This window comes from Cavia porcellus, unplaced genomic scaffold, assembly GCF_034190915.1.
Source record: "Cavia porcellus strain 051 isolate PalLab524CR breed Dunkin Hartley unplaced genomic scaffold, mCavPor4.1 scaffold_19, whole genome shotgun sequence".
Taxonomy (NCBI): Eukaryota; Metazoa; Chordata; class Mammalia; order Rodentia; family Caviidae; genus Cavia; species Cavia porcellus.
In genome coordinates this window covers 2,769,928-2,790,366 of record NW_026947502.1, presented here as the reverse complement: position 1 = coordinate 2,790,366, position 20,439 = coordinate 2,769,928, and the positions used below count along the sequence as shown (strand labels likewise).

At 50.6% G+C, this 20,439-nt stretch overlaps 1 protein-coding gene and 1 long non-coding RNA gene across 4 annotated transcripts in view; one reads left to right on the top strand and one right to left on the bottom strand.

Annotated features, from left to right (window-relative positions):
- Positions 1-20,439, top strand: part of LOC106028163 (interferon-gamma-inducible GTPase 10-like) — a 49,913-nt gene that overhangs the window by 19,389 nt on the left and 10,085 nt on the right. Inside the window, exon 3 of one of the 3 annotated variants that reach the window (XR_010041009.1) lies at positions 9,354-15,419. The exons of the other annotated variants lie outside the window; for them this stretch is intronic. The gene's annotated coding sequence lies outside the window, so the exon portion shown is untranslated. Of the gene's footprint in view, positions 1-9,353; positions 15,420-20,439 lie in introns of those variants that run through there. 3 annotated transcript variants of the gene reach the window in all.
- Positions 403-9,356, bottom strand: LOC134471568 (uncharacterized). The gene is made up of 2 exons (XR_010041015.1): positions 5,406-9,356; positions 403-3,543 (listed from the first exon to the last, which is right to left on the bottom strand). It is a non-coding gene; the product is annotated as an uncharacterized LOC134471568 (long non-coding RNA).

Below are 20,439 nucleotides of genomic sequence, written 5' to 3'. Positions count from 1 at the left end.
TCACTTTCTCTCTGTGAGGATCAGGGCACGAGTTTTCCACATCATGCATTATTATGGTTCTTTCTTGTGCCTGGACTTCGGGAATAAGCGTTCTGTTGTCAAAGAGGTGGAGGCACGGGGGACCCCGGTACCAGGTACACTCCACTGTGGACATCAGGAAAGGTAATAGAGGGACTTCCTTGGCCTGCCTCCCGTCACAGAGCACCCTCTCCTGCCCCTCCTGCAGTCTTTGCTCACACCTCGTCTTCTCCTGATGCTCTCTGCCCTCATCAGTCCCCTTCTGGCCTCTGTCCCCGCCTGGCCATTGGCCCCTTTATTGCACCAGCTGCGGTCTGCAGAGGAGTGGGCTCCAGCACAGGTCGGCTGGCCTGTGAATGTGCCAAGAGGACAGTCCAGCAGCTCTCTAGTTTCTTTGTATGATTTTATTCTTTAGAGCAGCTTCAGTTTCAGACAGAAGGGAAGGGACACCCGTGTACCCGCTCTCTCTGCGTGTGCTTAGTCTGCCCATTTCCACACCGTCCTGCAGAGTGGTGCATTTGTGACAACAGATGAGCCACACTGACATGCCATAATCACCTAAAATCAAGAATTCAGGGCTGGCTCCTGTTGTACAGTCAAGGGCTGGAGAAGCGAACAATGCCTGGTGTCCACTCCGATAGCATCACTGTGAACAGCGAGGCTGCCCGAAAGGCCTCTGTGTGTGCCTTTCCATCACCCTCAGTCCCTGACAGCCAAGGGATTTCAGGCTTTTCCATTATTCTGCCTTGTCCAGAACCGCATGGAATTGGCTCCGCACAGCGTGGAGTCTCATGGCTTCTTTCATTTTCCAACATGCATTCGTGCTTTAGCTTCCTTCAAGTCCATTCGTGGTGTAATGACTCCTTCCTCTCTGTAACTAAACAGCAGTCCCATGTCCAGAGCAGGCCCCAACCATTAAGCCGTTTAGTAACTGTAGAAAAGCCTTGCTGATTTCAAGGTTTAGCTTTCTGCAAAAGCTTCTAGAAACACCAGTGTACAAGTTTTTGTGTGAACAAAAATTTTAACTACTTTGTGTAACTATCAGAGGTCTGAATGCTAACTGTATTTCCTTTTCTGCAAAACTGCGAAGCCATCTTGCAAAGCGGACGTACCATTCTGAATGCCCACCAGGGTGGGTTCCCTCCCGTGGCCCCACATCCTGGCCAGTATTTGCTGCTGTCAGGGTCCGGGCTGCGGCCACTCTGACTGCTGGGCTGCGGTTTCTCCTCACTGTTCTCTTTTGCATGTGTCTCACGGTGAGGGCCGGGCTGCATTTCTCTGTGGACATCTTCTCTCATGAGGTCTCTGCTATCACCCTTAGTCTGCTTTTATTCATGTTGTTCATTTTCTTATTTTTCCATTTCAAAGATCTTTGTGCATTTTGTACCATAGTTCTTCATCAGATGAGCTTTTGTAATTTAGAGACTGGAACCCAGAGCCCTTGCACCACGCTGCTTTCCAGTCCTTTTTAATTGTTTTGAGAAAGGGCCTTGCTGAGTTTCCCAGGCGGCTCCAGTCCTTGTGCTCTTTAGGCCTCAGCCTCCCCCACCGCCCTCGTCCCCACCCAGCGCCAGGGTTTCAGGCACGTGCTACCACTCCCAACGCTCTCACAAATATTTTTACGCAAGTCTGTGGATTTGTCCCTTGATTCTCTTGATACTATATTCCATAATTTTTTATTTTAAGGCAGTCCACATTACCAATGATATCTTTCATGAATGGACTTTATGGTATATCTAAAAATCATCTCCATTCTTCAGGTCACTGGATTTCTCTTTGTTTGTTTGTTTGTTTGTTACACTCAAGTCTGTAACGCACCTTAATTTTGTGACAGTGCATGCAAGGCTATCTGATCCATCAGAACTTTTTCTGAAGGAACATCCTTGCTTCATTGTATTGCTGCGACGATTAGACTAAGATCAGGGGAGTACGTTTATGGGGCTCTCGGTCTGGATTTGACTGTGGCCCCTTGCTCTGTCTGCCTGTTCTCTATGAGCTTTGCACTGTCTTGATGACGATAGCTTTGTAGTCTTGAAACCAGATACTGTTGTGTAGTGGTTTGATGCCAGGTCTACTGCTGCCTTTGTAGATGGGCTGCCATAGTAACAAGTTAATTTCCTGAAAACAGAAATAACTAAAGCAAACTGAACAAAACGTAAAAGGCCATGAGTGCTTGAACGGAAAATCAGATATTAAATTCATGAGGAAACTCTTTAAGGTGCAGGGAACTCCAAGACAAAGAAAGAGTCTGCAGAAGGGGTGACTGCACCCAAGCCAGGTGTCCTGGTCACACCTCGAGGAAGCCCTTCCCAGCCACAGTGTGGAACCTGGACTGAGGTGCTGCCGCATCCTGACAGGAAAGCTGTGGTCTTCCCGCTGTGCCCACCTTGACCTTCCCACTGTGTCTAGAGTACACAACCCTTTTTCTAGAGTCCTGGACTGCTCACAGCCATGGGTCAACTGTTTTCCGCAGACTCCAGCACAGAGAGCAAGACCTTAGCCTCCAGCTTCAGCGAGTATTTTAAAAATTTCAAGCAGGAAAGCAAAGTCCTCTCAGAGGAAGCCAGGGTGTTGATTCAGTACTTTCTGGAGAAGGGGGACATTCCAAAAGCAGTTTCTATAGTTAGCTCTGCTTTGAAAGACATCGAAAATGCTCCACTGAGCATTGCAGTGACAGGGGAGAGAGGAACAGGAAAGTCCAGTCTGATCAATGCCCTGCGGGACATGGGGAATGAAGAGGAAGGTTCTGCTCAAACTGGGCCAACCGAGACCATCATGGAGAGAACTGAATACAAACAACTAAAGGTTTCCCAGTGTGTCAGTATGGGACCTGCCTGGCCTGCGGACCACCAACTGCCCTCCAGAAACTTACCTGCACAAAGTCAAGTTCGCTGAATATGACTTTTTCCTGATCGTTTCTTCTGCCCACTTCAAAGACAATGATGCACAGTTGGCCAAACCGATTGCAAAAATGAAGAAGAACTTCTATTTTGTTAGGACAAAAATTGATACTGAGTTAGCCAGTGAGGAAATCGCTAAGCCTACAAACTTTAATAAGGACAACATCCTCCGAGAGATATCCCGTGACTGTGAGAAAAAATTGTGGGAGGCACAAGTGACAGCCAGTAAAATATTCTTAATTTCCAGCCTTCATCTGCGTGAATATGACTTCCCTGAGCTGAGGAGCACCCTTGTGATGGACGTGCCTGCTCAGAAGCGCCATGTCCTCATGCAGTGCCTGCCCAGTGTCACCGAAGCTGCCATCGATCGGAAGACAGATGCCCTGAAGCAGATGATGTTTATGCAGGCTCTGAAGTTTGGAGCTGTAGCCACCAAGCCCTTCACGGGTCACATCAGTGACAAAGACATAGAGAGGGTGGAAGACAGCTTAGTCCAGTACAGGTCTGACTTCAGGCTGGATGATGCGTCACTAGAAAAGGTGGCCAAGACTTTGCATGTATCCGTGGAGGACATCAAGGCAAACCTCCAGTCTCCCCATCTGCTGTCTGCTGAGGGTGATGAATCCTTTGTGGAAGAGATGAGCCAGGTTATTGAGTCAGCTAATTTAGCAGGAGAATTTTCTGTCTCTGGCCTTTACTTTACAATGGTCTTTTGTTTGCAATATCACTTCCTTGACATCATGGCAAAGCATGCAAAAGCTCTGCTTGAAAAAATACATCTTTTTGATGCCTCTGCCAGCTCTTAATGTGGCTACAAAATGAGGAAACTGAGGCAGGCAGCTGGGTAATACAGTAATAAAGCACAGCAATCTGAGATTTCACGCTAAGAGCACAGAACATCTCACTGTCTGCTGGCCATGTCACACCCTGGGCCCCTCTTACTGAAGGTCCAACAGTAAGAAGTTGCCAGGCACATTGGCAAGACTTCCCAAGTATCTGTGAGTGGGTGTGTACAGAGCGTGTTTTCCGTGTTCCTGACATTCTGCTACAAATGTACACACACTGGTCACCAGTGGGACAATTAATATTGGTGGCTGTGCTCTTTAGTTCCTTTGGGTTAGCATTTTCTTGGGTAAATATGAAACATAATGAACTAAAAATTGTGTAATGTGTCATGAGAGAGAAACAGTACTGAGATCAAACTTTAATCCAAGAGCTTGTGAGGGCATGCCGGAACCCCACGCTGGGGGCCCACACTGGACACCCTGGTGCTACTCGGTTGCTAACGTGGCTTACTTTGTGAATGAACATGAGAAATTCAGGAATAAGAGAAAGAAAGATAATATTAAAAGTTCACTAAAAATAAAGAGAACTACAAAATTTCCTTAGATAAAAGTGCCTAAACTTTCATATAAGAAATGAAATGAAATTAGAAACAAGGAGTCAGCAGCAGCAGTAGCCATGCAGTGCCCAGGAAGAGAAACAAGACCCCAATCCCTGCTCCCCGTGAGCCAGAGGATGCGCAGGCTGGGGAACAGGGAGAGCCGCCCTCAGCCTCCATCCAAAAGCTACTGGCTGACTTGGAGGAACACAGGCCGAGCTGAGAGCAACTGAGGTACAAAAGCAACTTAATTCTCGTATTCTTTGACTGACTTTGCAGGCCTAAAGCCCGTAGTCAGGGTCTATTTAGAGGATAACGATATCCAATATAGCAACCATGGGGGATTTCTTTTTGTCTTGTTCTTGAAATTCAATATTCAATATTCTCCCTGTTTTTATTTGTTCCATTTTATTGTTTTGTTTTCCTCAATGTTCTGTTTTGATTGGTGTTATGGTTCTATTTTACTGGATTTTAGTATGTCTGATGGTATGGGCAGCAAATTTGAAGGTAAAAAAGGGATTATGGTAACTATTGTTCATTCCCTATTATCCTGCTTGGAAGTTTTGTATAACTTTCATTCTTTTGATTGGCTTTTTTTTGTTTTATTTTGTTTGGTTTTGTACTCCTTACAATAAAATTTTAGAAAAAAGTAGAATAAAGAAACCATTTCTTCCCTATCTGAAAAACTGCAAAATCTAACTTATGGATGAATTTGTAGAAAACGGTTTCTCACATACAAAGCTGCTGGCAACAGAAAAGTGACAGAACCCAGTACTGTGGGCTATTTGGCAGCCCCAGTGGAGTTACACAGGCGTTTGTAAACACAGAGGCCTCATTTGGGTGGTTTTCATTTCTGAGCACAATGAGTGCTTCCTTCAAAGCCTCCACAGAGTGCACATTGCCGCAAACAATGATGCAAATCGCATCCCTAAAGTCCCAGCCTGTAAAACGCTCATCTGGCCATGGGGGGGAGAGGATGGGGACCCAGCACCCAGGAATACGCTGTGAAAATCCCACCACTTCTTTCACTGCTGGTGTGAAACTCATGGAAAATTCTTCCCAGATCCCACTCCCCAAAGCACGTGGACCCCCGTGTGGAGACTTACTTTCCGATAAGTCAGATCATCTCCCTCCGAGGCTGCCCAATAACTGTTCTTGTTCTCGTTCTGAGAAAATCCATCTCCCGCAACCCCATCACGTATTCCCCGAGAATAAGATCGGAGAAGTTCACACGATGTCCATTTGCAGTACAACGGGGTGCCCACTGGGGTGCTGCTCCACATGCTGCCCCTCTTCCTGTCCACTCACACTGACAAGCTGCAGGCTGTCTCAGGGAAAAGGCTGCTCAGCACATTCCACAGTGTCAGGACCTAAATTGCACTGCTCCCTGTCCTGGGGAATCCTGGGGCCCTGTGCACCCCACTGAGCTTCTCCTGCTCTGGATTGTACACAGACTGCTGCCTGTGTTCTGCGGTCACCAGCCAGTCACTCCTTCCTTTGCAAAATTAGAAGAGGATGTGTTCGGCCACAATTATCATGTAGAAACACATTTATAAGACATCAAACTTATAGATATTTCATGATCAATTAGAAATCTCTGACCGCTTTTCTGTGTCCTCCTGTTTCTGCTGAATTCAACTGACCTTGACGGTGTCCAAGCCCAGCTGCGCACCTCTGATGAGCGCTGAGTCAGAGTAATTTGTGTACCTTAAGGCGCCCTGGACTAACCCAAGGGCCCTCCCCGGAATGCTCCATGTCATGGTAATGACTTCCCTGTGCTCACTCTGTAAGGGCTGATCCCCAGTGCCCCAGTGACTCTGTAACATGATGAACAATTGCTTTGTTTCCAGACCAGCCTGCCTGCCAATATAGGCCTCAATGCACCAAAGTAGCTATGTAACGCTTTGTCACTTGTTTTAAACCTCCCACTTCTAAATTGCATGTAAACTGACTCTCCCTAACTCAGCCCTGTTGCCGTTGAGGAATTATCCCGTAGCTGCTGTGAAGATCCAACAGTCTGCTGGTGTAAAGCTTACATGGCGCCCTCTTCTCTCCTTGGGTGCAAAGGGTCTTCCTTTGGGTTTGGTTTGGTGAGAGTTTTCCTGCAAGAGAAGGAGGCGAGCTTTTGCTGTTTTGTGTCTGCAGCTGGTGTCTGGGCAGCAGCTGTTTCTGGGAGGAAGGTGGTGGCAAACAGGACAGCAGACTTTTTGTAGACAGCATGAGTAAGAAAGCGAGCACGTCCAGGAGAAGCAGCAAGCTTTGATTTGTCTATGGCGGCTGAGAGAAGCTGGCATATTGTAAGCTGTGAGTCCTGGAGATGGTGTTATAGCTTTTGCAGAGTTTGTGGCAGAAAAATGAGCTGAAAGCCATGTATGCTGGCCCTTGTCTCTCATCCCAGCACTCCGGAGGCCGAGGCAGGAGGGTGGGAGCAAGTTGCAGGCCAGCCTGGGCTACAAAGTGAGTTTAAGGCCAGCCTGAACTGCACAGTGAGACCCTGTGTCAGAGACCAAAAACCAAACAAAGCAAAACAAAAACTCAGCTCAAATCAACACCAGTGATTCAAAAATGGCAGTTTGCAATTTTAGTTACCTGGTCCAGCTTTGTCAGGTAGGGACTGTAACCTACACAGGGGGTGGGATCTGTGCCACAGATTACAGTGTGGAGTCCGCTATGGGAGGGGTGAGGGGGAGAGGAGGGCTGTGCAGAGCCTGGACAGCCAGGAGGGAGCGGGGAGCCGGAGGTGGGAGCCCCCAGAGGGCAGAAAGGACTGTGGTCATCCCCTGGGCAGACATCGCTTACAGCAGACAGATTTCTCCTTCAGGGTGACCAGAGGATCCCGAGGCCTTGTAACTCCACGGTGTCCTTAGGGAGGCGGTGAGCTGAGGTCAAGGGCACCTTCCCTGCAGGAGGGGCAGCGGCCTGCAGCCAGGAAGGCTGGCAAGGAGGGCCGTGCACCCCGAAGGTTACACGTGTATTTGACCCAGTAATCCCACTTGCGATCGCTATACAGTGAAAGTAGAGTTCTCAGGAGAGGGCATGAGCCGAAAGGTAGTCAGTGCAGCGCTGTGAGCTGGGACGAGACTGTAAGCAGCTCAGGTGGCCCTTACCGGGGCTCACCCCTGAAGAGATGCCCCACAACCCCAGCCGTGCGCAGGGAGCACCGTGTGGTGTCATCTGGAGAGTACGTTAAGTGCAAAAAGGGACGGTGGACAAGTATGTGTAAAATAAGTTGCTCCAGGCTGAAGAAAGCTCAAAGCATAAACGCGTTTTCCTTCACATCTTAGACTGAAAGACTAAAACAACTTCTTTCTTTAACAACTTCTAAATAAAACAGTTATCTTCAGGAAACAGATGGCTCTGGGTGGAGATTTGACTAATCACATAAGGTTTCATCTTATACCCAGGCTAACGTTTATATAGCTGATGGCTAAGTGGTTAAAGTTTTAAAAATACATTTGTGGGCTGGGGAGTTAGCTCAGAGGCATAAACGCCTGCCTTGCAAGCAGGCCGTCCTGAGTTCGATCCCTGGCACTGATAAAAAGAAAAAAAATACATTTGTGCTAGCACAAAATAAAATCCAACAGAAGAGTCTCCCCTTGATTTTGGCCTAATCAAATGGAAGTTAATGCAAGATTTTAAAATACACTATTTGAAATGTCCCTTCTGATTTCAGTGAAGCAGCACAGGGCAGAAAGTCAGCCTCCTTCCTGGCAGATGAGGGGCAGGGCCCAGTCCAGCAAGGGACCAGCACTCTCACACCTAAACAGGACTGAGCCATCAGGGGAGGCCTGTGCTTGGGGTGATTTCCACCCCTCCGCCATACACAGTCAGCCACAGGCAGGGGACAGAAGCCGGTCCCGCCACCACTGCTCACTGAGGTAGAGGGACCGGGCCCAGGGACCTGCTGGCAAGTGAGGCTCCGGGAGCTCTGTGCTCACACCCTGCTTCTCAGCACAGTGTCTCTGCTGCACTGGCCCCGGGGTTTTTGGTCTGGCTGCGGCAGGGACCTCTGGCCAAGGCTCCTCAGCATCTCCCAAGTGCAGCACTGGTGACAGCAGGGGACAGTGAGCTCCGGGCTCAGGGCCTCTGTCTCTCTCCCCCTGTCTCCTCTGCATGACGGCAGAGCAGGTGACACCCTGGGTCACAGGGCCCCTCCGTGCAGCGTGGCCCACCGGTGACCTGTGCTCAGGCGGGGTGGACCTGCCCAGCAGGCCTGCCTGCTGCTTCTGTGGTACAGTCACTGTCAGACAGGAGTAGCAGCTGCTTGGAAAGCTTGTCACGGCAGACAGCCGGCTCCCTCTTGGCACAGGGACTTCTCCAGGGCAAGGTGACTTCACGGGGACGTACTGAAGACACACCTGGAGGATGAGGGTCCTCTTGCTGAGTCAGGCCTGATTCCCTGACTCCCGTGTAACGTGTCACCCTCTGCTCCGTCTGGCCTCCCCACCTCACTTCTGTTCCCACCATCACCAAACTGGGGTGGAGCCGCCCACATAAAGCCAGCTCCTGAATCATTCTGAGGGTCTGGAGGTAGGCGTACGCCCAGGGGCAGAGACGCTCGAGGCACAGTGCTATAAAACTGTGTTTTCTGTCCTTTGACACAATTTCTAGTCTGCTCCATTTCATTCTTTCATTTTAGATTTTAAGCCACTTAGCTGCTTTTACAACCTTAAAAAGGTCATGGTGTTCAGGATTGTACACAAAGATCACAGTTTACGTTGGTGGCACCATCAGACTCATGTGTCCTTCATGCCACCCACACCTCTTTCCGACCACAGATGGGCGGTGGAAAGGGGCTGGCATCTATTAGCGGGGCACCGAGGACTTCTGGGCCAAGCACCAGCCTTGCTCAGGATGTTCCATGCGTAGGCGTCCAGGTGGCCCTGCAGTCACCGACTTCCCAGTGCCAAACTCGGCAAGAGTTAGCACGAGTTGTCATCGTGGGCTGCCTTAGCTTCCTTCTGCACCCAAAGAGGCAGAAATTCGTCCCCGGAGAACACTGACCGTCTGCCTTTCATGGACAGAACTGTGAAATAATGCCTGCCTCTTTGTAGACCTGCTTCTTTCCAGATCTGACTGGGAACCAAAGTGACGCACCGCGTGTCTAGCAAGTTTACAAACATGCTGAGAGCTTTCTCAAAAACATCAGCACAGCCGGGAAGCCAGCTTCCGAGGAGGCACCTCAGCCTTTCCTTAATGTTATCGAGACAGGAACTGTGACCTCGTCATGACAACCAAAGAGTATTGTGTTCATCACTGAAAATTTCTCGGATGGTTGTTTTTTTTTTTTTTTTATAAAAAAACATTTCAATTCCCTGTTCATTGCATGGCATAGGTGTAATGTGCTACAGTCCAGACTGAAATTCGTCTTTCATTCCATTCTTATGCCTTCAGCTGTGTCCTTTCAGGTCTCTGCTCCTCACCATGGGTTTCGTCTTTGGTCAGTCTCACAACTCCTCCCGCAGGGAGCCGGTCTGCAGTCCATCCAGGGCTGCCTGGTGCACATGAATACGGCGACCCCTCACCCAAGCGTGTCCCCACTTTGCGTTGTTGTTATCCCAGTTCCGAGGTGCAGCCTTCCCCCGCCTGAGGCTCCCACGGACGGTCGGAAATGTGCTCTGCCAGCCTGTCACTCCTGATGGCCTGCCACTCCGGCGCTGCTCCTGAGCGTTCAGTCACCCAGAGCGCAGCTGCTGGGGCGATGCCAACAGAGAGGCGCCTGCGTGCCCGCTGTGGCACGCGTGCCCCAGGTTCGCGGCCGCTGGTCTGTAGGACACCACCACTAGCAGTCAGTCTGTGACCGGGACAAAGGGAAGGGATGGAGGGGTGGGTGGAAGGCACGAGTCAGTGGGAAGAAACCAGAGGGGTCAGGCTGTAGGTCCTCACAGCTGCACGAAGGCTAAGCGCTGAGGGTCAGCGGGTCTCGGTGGGGCGGGATGCGGGACCGGGAGGAGGGACTCGGTACTGTGGGTCTGAAAGGTGGAGAAGCAGCACCAAGACAAGGGGAGAAGCAAGCCAAGGAAGAGCAAACAGAACAGAACAGGGAGAGCAGAGGGGAACATAAGCTAGGACAGACTGCGAGAGGGCAGGATACGGGAAACGTTTAAAAGGAGCTTTAAAAGCAGGAGACACAAAATTTAAAACGAGTATGACTGACCCAGAAGCAAGAACTCCAGGCAAGAAGTAGTAAGGAAGGGAAGGAGAGGAAGGCGGGAAACAGCGGAGGCAGAGAAAGCAGGGAGAAGGGCGACACCTGGTGGCCGCACAGCTCGCTGGAGGCGCTCAAGCGCCGCCCCCCGGCCGTGCGCAGGCCCCGCCCCTCAGCCTCACGCAAGCCCCTCCCCTCTGCCGTGCGCAATCTCCGCCCCCGATCACGCTCAGGCCCCGCCCCCCGCCGCAGCTCCCCCCCCCACGCCGCTCCAGACCCTCCATCAGCAGCGCGGGCTGCAGGGCGGCTCCGACCTCCGTCCCTACCCCGACCTCCTCCGCGGATCCGAGGAGAGGAGGACGGGAAATCGTGCTGCTGACCTCGGCTCTCCTCGCCTCCACCGCCCACTCCGCTCTGCGCCGGGAGTGGGGCGCCCAGGGCGACTCCTCTTGCGGGCCGGGGCGCTGCTGAGCTCCGGCCCCGAGAGGGGCGCTCGGCCTGCGCTGCGCGGGAGGCTGCCCCGGGTGGGGACGGGCGGGGAGCGCCTGGCGGGCTGGCCCACCCCCAGGCTGGGGCGGGGGCCTCCCCTAACATTCCTTGAAAGCCGGGTTCTCCTTGAGGGTGGGTTTCCTTCTGTTCTGTTCTGAAATGGCGCTCAGGAAGGAGCCGCAGTCGGTCCCCAGGTCGCCAGCTCCTGCAGCCAGGGCTGCCCCTGTGACCGGCGCAGCTCCAATGAAACAGGACACAGGAGATGCTCTTGTGGACGACAGTTAACTGCTAGTTTATTTACGCGGGCTCTGGTTTATATATTCGGCCGTGACCAATCACAGGCTGCCACAAGGAAGCAGGGCGGGAATAGGATGTAGGCTCTGGCTACTATATCCAGCTGTGGCCAATCAGGAGTTGCCACAGAGTATGGAGTAGAGCGCGGGGTGCGCACGGGTTGGCTAATTTAAAGAGGGACGTAGCGCATTGCGGAAGCTGGCGTGGTCCTTAGTCCCGGGTGGGGTATGGTATGTTGAGCGCCTGCGCCCAACATCTCCCCCTTTCTTTATAACTGACGCAGGGTCTCCAGAGGTTGGTGCCCCTCGTGAGGTGTCACGCTGCAGTCATGACAGTGCCTCACTACTCGTTGGTGCTCTTTTGGAGGGGCCGGGAGTATTGTTTTATGAGCCCAACCCGCATGCTCACCGACATGGGGACCGGGGTGTCTCCTGGCCAAGGACGACACCCCCTGCAATGCTTTGCTCCACACCTGCATCACAGCATGGCGAGCCATGCTGCCGGGCTTTGACCAGATTCCATGATCAGCAATGCTTGTTTGATACTTTGTCCCTATTCCTTTGTCTGCGAATCCGACAGAGCAGAAGTAGACTGCCGAATGCGGCAAGTGTAGTCATGGTAGCCAGAGCCCCTGTTCCTGCCCATTCCTTTATGAAAGCCAATTGGAGAGTTGGCCCGAGCTGGATCACAGGAAACTCGTCTGAGTCTGCCATAACTGGAACCGGTGCGAACTGGAGTACCTGCATAACAACAGCTGAAAGTGTACTGTTATCCCAACATTATAACATATAACAGGTTGCGGTGGAGCAATTTGGAAAAGTCATTGGCTGCAAGGGCCATACGAGATGCAAGAAGGAGGGGAAAAGGAGGCTACTAACCAGGGGAGTTGGCCAAGGTGCCATAGTTAATGGGAGTTGTGGGTGTACTTGCTTGGTCTGGCTTGTGAGGCTCCTGTTGGTTCCCCTGTTCTGTGGTTGACGTTTCCTCTGGGTCGGGGTCTGGTGGTTTGCAGGGACGTATCAGGCGTTCCGGGACCCAGACAGGTTTGCTGCCTTCTTCCTGCGGGAAGATACAGACCGCCCCTCTCGCCCAACTAAGTACTGGGCTGGGGCCTCTCCACACCCCATGCAGGAGGTCTTTCCAGCGTACCCAACCATGTTTGGGTGCGACAGGGTTGGCATGTAGCTGTGCTGGCGTGGATCCTTGTGGGTTGATGTTTACAAAATTGTAAGTGAAGAGGGCGAGATTTAGTCTGGCCCTAGGTGTCATGCCCTGGGCAATACCCTCCTTTTGTTTAAACAGAATAGACTTGAGGGTTTGATATGGCCTAACTTTAATTGCTCTTGAATAAGTTTGGATGTGGCTTTTGCTTTGTCTTGTGGTAGGGCCGTCAACAAGCCCCGACTCCTGCCAAGTTAACGAACTACACCTGGTGCTGACCCAGAGCAGCTGTGAGCTGCTTAATGAGCGGCATGGCTGTCTCTGCATCTCCAAAAACTCTCCCTGCAGCCTCCATCATGCGGGCCACAAAATCTGAAAAAGGCTTGCTCGGGCCCTGCAAAATTTTTGTCAAGCGGCCTGAGACTTCTCCCCTAGCCAAGACCCGTTTCCATGCTTGTATGGCTATTCTATTTATCTGTGCATACACCTCTTGTGGAAATATCAGCTGGTTATTGAGATACTGCCCTTGTCCTAATAACATATCCGCGTTCCAGGCGGCCTGATTGTTCTGGGCATTAGCTTGGGCCTGTTCTGTGGCAAGTTCAACATTCCAAGCTTTCCAATCAAGATATTGGCCTGGGCTGAGCACTGCCTTGCACAAACTGGCCCAATCAGCAGGTGTCATGGCATTTCCTGCCAGGGCTTCTACTAGGGACAGGATATACGCCCCGTTAACACCGTACATGGTGCTGGCCTCCTTAAGATGCTTTATCGCCTTCATATCTATAGGCAGGTGGGCTCTGTTTCCCTGAGCATCTACAGCAACCGGGAAAGCCTGGAGAAAACGGCCCAGGCCTCCTGGGTCCTCTCTTTTGACTTGATGCCAAAGGTCTTCCTGGAATGTCCCAGGGGACGTCTGGACCCATTGTGGACAGCTACATAGCTGATGGCAGGGTCTCTGGTGAGCATGATAATCTGGCGGGTCGGGAGGTAGAGCCGTAGGTCTTATACGGGGTGGCCCTGGGATCCCGTACTCACTTTCATTGACCCATTTACTCTGAGAAATCCTGCGTTGCAGCTCATTTATGGCCTCAGAGTAAGGCCCTCTCGACTGCGTGTGTGTGACTTCCCCTCTTTTGGTAGTGTCTGCATCCACCATTTTGTATACTTCTTCCTCCCCCTCATTATCTGACGAGTCCTTTGTTTCTGAGTTGGGTGGGGTCACCTCGCCTGCGGCACTGGACTCACGAGATTGCTCGCGGTAATCAAGCGCCATGGCGCCAGCCCTTATATGGTCACGACAAGAGGTGTCTGCAAGGCAGCTTCTCACCACTGCCCAAAGGGGTCTCACTCCTGGCTCCAGGAGACCATTTTCTGCTGCAAAGTCAAGATCTCTCCCTAATTTATCCCAGCTGGGGATGGTAATGGACCCTGTGGGACCAAACCAAGCTGCTACCTTATCGACCTGATCGAGGAAGTTTTGAATTTGTTCTCGTTTCATTTGTAATCCCTTTTCTCTCAGTAAGTCGCTTAAGGCGACTGACAGTGGCTGAGTAGCCGTGTTACCCATGTTAACCGGAATTTCAAGAGTTTCTTTTTATTTTTTTTTATTTTATTTTTTTTGTACAGGGACAGCTTAGTCCCCGCGCCCCTTTACGGCGCCCCCAAAACCTGCCTCTTTACGGCACCGGGAACTCTCTTTACGAGTTCCTCGACCCTTGCGACGCGTCCGCCCAAGGTTGCCCGATAGCCCCCGCTATCCGGCCCTGCAGCCCCCGCTGCCTGTTGCGTAGCCCCCGCTACCAACGTTGAGCAGTTTAACCTGTCAGCCCCCGCCCGCCGAGTAGCCCCCGCTATCGGCGCTTGACGGTTTTACCTGTTGACGCTCTGTTCCATCGGAGAGAGGGTCTCAGCTCTCCTCGTACTGTCGGAGAGAGGGTCTCAGCGCTCGTCTCAGCGCTCCCCGTACGGGCCACCAGTTGACCGGCGCAGCTCCAATGAAACAGGACACAGGAGATGCTCTTGTGGACGACAGTTAACTGCTAGTTTATTTACGCGGGCTCTGGTTTATATATTCGGCCGTGACCAATCACAGGCTGCCACAAGGAAGCAGGGCAGGAATGGGATGCAGGCTCCGGCTACTATATCCAGCTGTGGCCAATCAGGAGTTGCCACAGAGTATGGAGTGAGCACGAAGTGCGCACGGGTTGGCTAATTTAAAGAGGGACGTAGCGCATTGCGGAAGCTGGCGTGGTCCTTAGTCCCGGGTGGGGTATGGTATGTTGAGCGCCTGCGCCCAACACCCCTGCATCTCTGTGGCTCGGCTTTCCTGACCAGCTAAGCCGCCTTGTGGCCTTACCGGCTCTTCATGGGATCTGGGTATGATGAAAATTAAACACAAAAATTAAAACACAAGCCTAAGAAGCATAAGCAAGCCTAGGCAGTAAAGCGCTGGCGTGTGCGGAGGGGTACCCAGGGTCACTTTGCGTACCAGAGATGCGGTCTCTTTTATTCCCCCCATAGGTCCAGCCTGATAGAATTGTGGGGCAGCGGCGGAAAAGAAGTATGAAATACAAATGACCTTTATTTTGAGAATGCGTAGAGAGTCCCCCTGACTCCCTGGGGTCTGGCATCTCCCAGGGGTCTGTGATCTCGCCATGGGACACGTGGAGTAAAGGCATATGTGTAGCTTAGGTTTGTGGTGGAGCCTGAGGGGGCATTAGGGATGCACAGGTATCTCATTGGGAGTCCTTTGGTGCCAGGGACAAATTCCTAGGGGTGGGGAAGATAGGGCCACAGGTAAATTCCTAGGGGTGGGGAAGATGGAGCTCCTTTATTCTGCCTGAGGCTTTACCTGCTGCAGTGTACTGTCTGGGCCAAAACTTTCACACCCTACCCCCCAAGACTGGCGAGGGAACCCAGGGCCGCCTCGCAGAGCTACTGCCCCGCCCTTTTTAATTTTTATACTTTGAAATGGTCTCACCAAGTCACTAAATTGTCCAGGCTAAAAATACAGTTATAAAACTCGGGTCCTCCCTGTCTGCTTTTTTTTTTTTTTTAAATTCCATCGCAGCTTGGTTGGCAATTGAGTGCCCACAAGATGATTGTTCTCCAAGGGGTTGGGTTGGGGCGGGGGGGGGGGGGGCGGTTCCATCCCGGGTGAATCGCCCCACCTCAGGAGCTGACCCCTCCTTGGGGGTGGTCCGTGAGGCTGCTTTCCCTGGAATTTGAATCCATTGCAGATTTAGGACCATTCTGGACCCTGGGAGGCATCCCAAGGCATCTGGAGGTGGCCGCTGTGCGCCTGCAAACTCATCTCGCCATGCAGAGTGATGAGCGTGCCCTGTGGAGCTGAGCAGAGATTTGACCCAGAGATTTAAAATAATAAAAGAGACCAGATGGAGGCAAGAGGTGAGCATGGTGGGGCTCACCTGCAGTCCCAGCCCTTGAGGCTGAGGCAGGAGTCAAAGTCAAGGCCATCCTGAAGGACACAGTGAGACCCTGCCTAAAAATAAATAAAACTTTTAAAAATTAAATAAAAATAAATTGGAAAAAATAAAAGACAAATTGGAGGTAGATCAGCCAAGTTTTACCCTGATCTCAGTGACCCATCGTGTGTCCGCAGGGCCACCTCCACGCCTGTTATGTTATGAAGTTTCCTTGAGATGTCAGTTGGGCCTCAGGTCTATGTTCCTGCAGCTTTGAATGGGAACCTTCTCCAGTACTTGAATTTTTTTTTTTTTTTGTCTTTTTCGTTTTTTATCGATACCAGGGATCGAACTCACGACTGCTTGCTTGCAAGGCAGGTGCTTATGCCCCAGCCCCTGTACTTGAATATTATTAAGTAGGGCCTCGGGCTTCACTTTCACACGAATCAAGGCTTGAAGTTCAGTCATTCCTTCTTTTTGTTTTGTTTTGTTTTGTTTTGTTTCGTTTTTATCGGTACCAGGGATCGAACTCACGACTGCCTGCTTGCAAGGCAGGCGCTTATGTCGCTGAGCTAAATCCCCAGCCCCCAGTCATTCCTTCTTCAACTCCTTGCCTCACTGAACCTAAAGCAGGCTGGTTTTTTTTTTTTTTTTTTTTTTTTGTCTTTTTGAGACAGAGTCTCTATGCAGTTCAGGCTGGCCTTGAGCTCACTTTGTAGCCCAGGCTGGTCTCGAACTTGTGACAATCCTCCTGCCTCAGCCTCCAGAATGCTGGGACTACAGTAGGCTCTTAAGAGCAGGCTCTTAACAAGTATTTTGTTTCTTTGTTTTGTTCCATTTTTTACTTCTTTCTCTGCATAACTACAGTAATTTTTTTCTTCTAGTGTAAGTGTTCAGACCCAGGGCCCCACACCTGCTAGGCTTTCTACCACTGAGCTACACAGCCCAAGTCCCCGCTCTCTGACTTCGAGACTGGCTGCATGGCGCTTCCCTTGCTGCATGTCCACCAGGCAGCCTCGGCATCAGGGCCTGGAGCATGCTGGCATGAGTGCCCATCCCTGGGCCAGTGGTGCTGCCCCTTCACTCCTGGGGCTCCCTTACGGCTGTCCTGGGCCCAGGCACATTTGACTTCAGGCTCCTGCTGAGGTACGGAAAGGAAAATAGTCGGAAATGAGACAGAGAAACTGCAGTTCTAAGGTGTGGTCAGAGTTACCCATGTCACCCACATCTGTGCGCCATGTCTTTACTTCCTGGTTGTTTGTGATAAGATTATATCCAAAAGGTGAGCAGTATAAAACAAAAGAGGGCTTTATTCTGAGAACATGGACAGAGAGAACCAGCACCACCCAACCTCTGGAGTCCGGCTTTCTCTCTGGCAGACATGTGGTGTTGGGGGATATATAAGTACCCTCAGTTGAGGTGGAACCTAAAGGGGCATTAGGGATGCACAGGTAGCCCATTGGTCTTTGGTGCCATAGGTAAATTCCTAGGGGCAGAGAAGATGGAGTCACAGGTAAATTCCTAGGGCTGGGGGAGATAGGAGCTCCTTGGTTCTGCCTCTAAGGCTTCACAGGCTACAGTGTCCTGTCTGGGCCAAAACTCTTTCATATCCTGTCTTATGATTATTATTATGAAAAGGGGCAAAGATTTCTCTCTTTAACGGCTTCCTGCTGGCAGGGGGCACTGTACTGGGGTCTAGGGGAGTTGACGGATGACAATTGATGCCCAGGTAGATGCTGGTGCCAGGTGTTTTAGCCAGGACAACTTCACTGGTGAATGCACGTGTGTTAGACTGGAAAAACAAAGAGACAAGATGTTATAAGGAGGCATGGCACTGTCATATTTAAGGACCCAGGTGAGGCAGAAGGAAAGGTGCCTTTGATTTAGACGTCATTATATCAGGATGACGTTAAGGTAGGATCATTGTCACAGTGAGATAGAATTCTGAAAAGTAAGTGTGAGGTTAGGAGGAGTAAAGTATGAGAGGTGATTACTCCCCCATCTGAAAGCATAAAAGTTAAGAGGGTAGGTGTATAAAACTTGTCTCTGGTCCAGGAGTTGAACTGGAAAAAATAGGGGGAGCAGGGAAGGTGGTGGCTGTACCAGTATAGGGAAGGTAAGGGCTTAGGCTTTCAGGGATGTCACGTTTAACCAGACGCTGAGGGTAGAAAGAACTACAACAGTCATCACATAGAACATTATGAAGATTATCTTACGCATGATGTGGGAGTCTTTGGGAAAGACTGTCAAGAGTCCTGCTGTAAAAATGATCATTAATAGAACATAAGAAATTAGGAAGCAAAGTGGATAACAAAACATGACTAGCCTGTTAACTGTGGCTCTGAGGCCTTTGTGAAACAGAGGTGGGTGGGCGACAGAAGATGACATGACCACTCAGAATGATCAGATTTAGGGCTGGGAGGGCACCTCTTAGCCTGAGTGATGTGAAACCAGGATGGGAGTTCAGCGACTGACTGCTGTAGGGGTAGCCAAGTAGACCAAATAGGGACCACTTCACCTTGGTTGTAGTCCTGAGACCTCCAGTGAGACACGGGGCTCCGACAAGGTTACCAGAGTGGGAGCTGTGAGCCCCAAGCCCCGTCAATCTTCCATAGCAGGTCAGTCAGTGATGACTCTGGCATCAATGGAGTCTCCTATGAGGGCAAGGAGTTACAGGATGGCTTACCCACTTCCTGTCGGCTAGGACAGTCTCTCTTCTAATGGCCCTAACTTGCAGTAGGGACATGGCCCTAGAGGGATGCCAGGGTTGGGGCAATCTTTTGCCCAGTGTCCTTGTTTGCTGCATTTAAAGCACGGTCTGGGCAGGACTCGGGCAGCCACACCTTGTTTTGGATTTCTTGTCCTGGGAGCCCCATGTGCCACTGCTAAGAGATCAGACTGATATTTAGCAAACTTTATTTTTTGAGCTTGTTTTTCCTCTTTTTGAATTTTTTCTCTGTTGCTGAAGACACGGAAAGCTAATTTAAGTAGATCCCCTTGCAGAGTTTGAGGGCCATGTTCAACCTTTTGTAATTTTATACAAATATCAGGAGCAGACTGGGGAATAAAATAAGAGTTAACAACAATTATCCCTTCATGAGAGTCTGGGTTCATATTAGTAAACTTAATTAAGGTTTCCTGAAGCTGATTTAGGAGCACAGCTGGGTTTTCATTAGCCTCCTGGATCTGTTCTAAAAGTTTGTTATAGTTAGTATGTTTGTGAGCAATCTTATTAAGGCCCACAATTAGACAATCATTTTATGTAATTTTGTTGAACCTTCTTCATTTTGATAGTTCCAGTTAGGATCTTGTTCCAGCACAGCTGTAGGCCCAGGGTCATTATCAGCAGTGTTCTCCTTATGTCTGCAATCAGCTTCTTCTCAAGCTGCCTGCCACAGCTGAGTTCGCTCTTGTGAGCTGAGAGTGGTATTTAGAAACACATAAACATCCTTAAAATGTAAATCATAACAATTAGTTATAAATTCAAATTGCCTGATATAATTCTATGGGTCAACAGAGAAGCTACCTAATGTATGGGTAACCTGAGATAAATCAGAAAGGGAGAAAGACACATGTATATTAACAAGACCCTGGGGGCCAGCTTGCTCCCAAAGTGGTAGCAGAGATTGAGGAGAAGATTGTGGAGTAAAGAGCCATTGGGCAGCCATCCATCCAGTAGGTGCATGTGAGCAATTATCTGTAGAGTGGCTACAAAGCAGCTGCCAGTTAACATGAGCCAAGGAAACACAGGCAGTTGGCACCTCACTGTGTGCCTTGCAGCGATGAAATTGCTGTCCACAGCACAGTGAACCATCATGTGGTCCACAACAGGGTAGCTGTTGCTGATCACAAGAGGAGCCACAAGGGGGTGGCCATTGACCGTGAGATCCATCCCAAGATGGCGGCACCCTTTCACATGGCAGAGGGCCGCAACATGGTGATGGTCCCCGGCACAAGCTGCAACAGTCACGCGGCCTGCTGGAAGGACATAGCGACTGAGACCTAGTATGGTGGGCGGGAGGTGAGAATGCCGTAGGGGACAGAGAATTCTCAGGAGAGTAAGAGGTCAGAGACTGCGAGGAAGCACTAACAGAGGGATTAGAGCCGCTGGGAGAATTAGGGGTCCCGGGAGGGAGGGCAAGATGATCGCACAGTGGGAGATAATGACGAGGAACGATTCTGGGAGTAGGCAGGCAGCGGCTGATAAAAAACTGGGGTACTTCCTCTAGCAGATCATGAGCCCAGGAGGGGAGAGTTTGTGATGTAGCAGAGTTAGCTAAAAGTACCTGGGCGGGGGATTAATGAGAGACGGGCGCACGTTCTCAGAGCAAGGAAAGCCTCTATGTAAGGGATCTCTGTTAACTTGTCACCAGTTTGGCAGAAATCATATAGATTTTTGAGAATAGAGGGGTCAAATGTCCCCCCTTTGGGGCATGGGCTGCCAGTAAGTGGGTAGGTCGGCCAAGCTTCCTGGGAGTAAAAAATTTAATTGTTTAGTTTTTATGGTGCATTTAATTTTAAGAGTGCATAGATTGGAAAGTAAGCATTGCAGAGGTGTCTTTTGGGATTTAGAAAAAGTGTTTCCCATGACTAGTTCAGGCAAGAAACTAGCCATGGTCC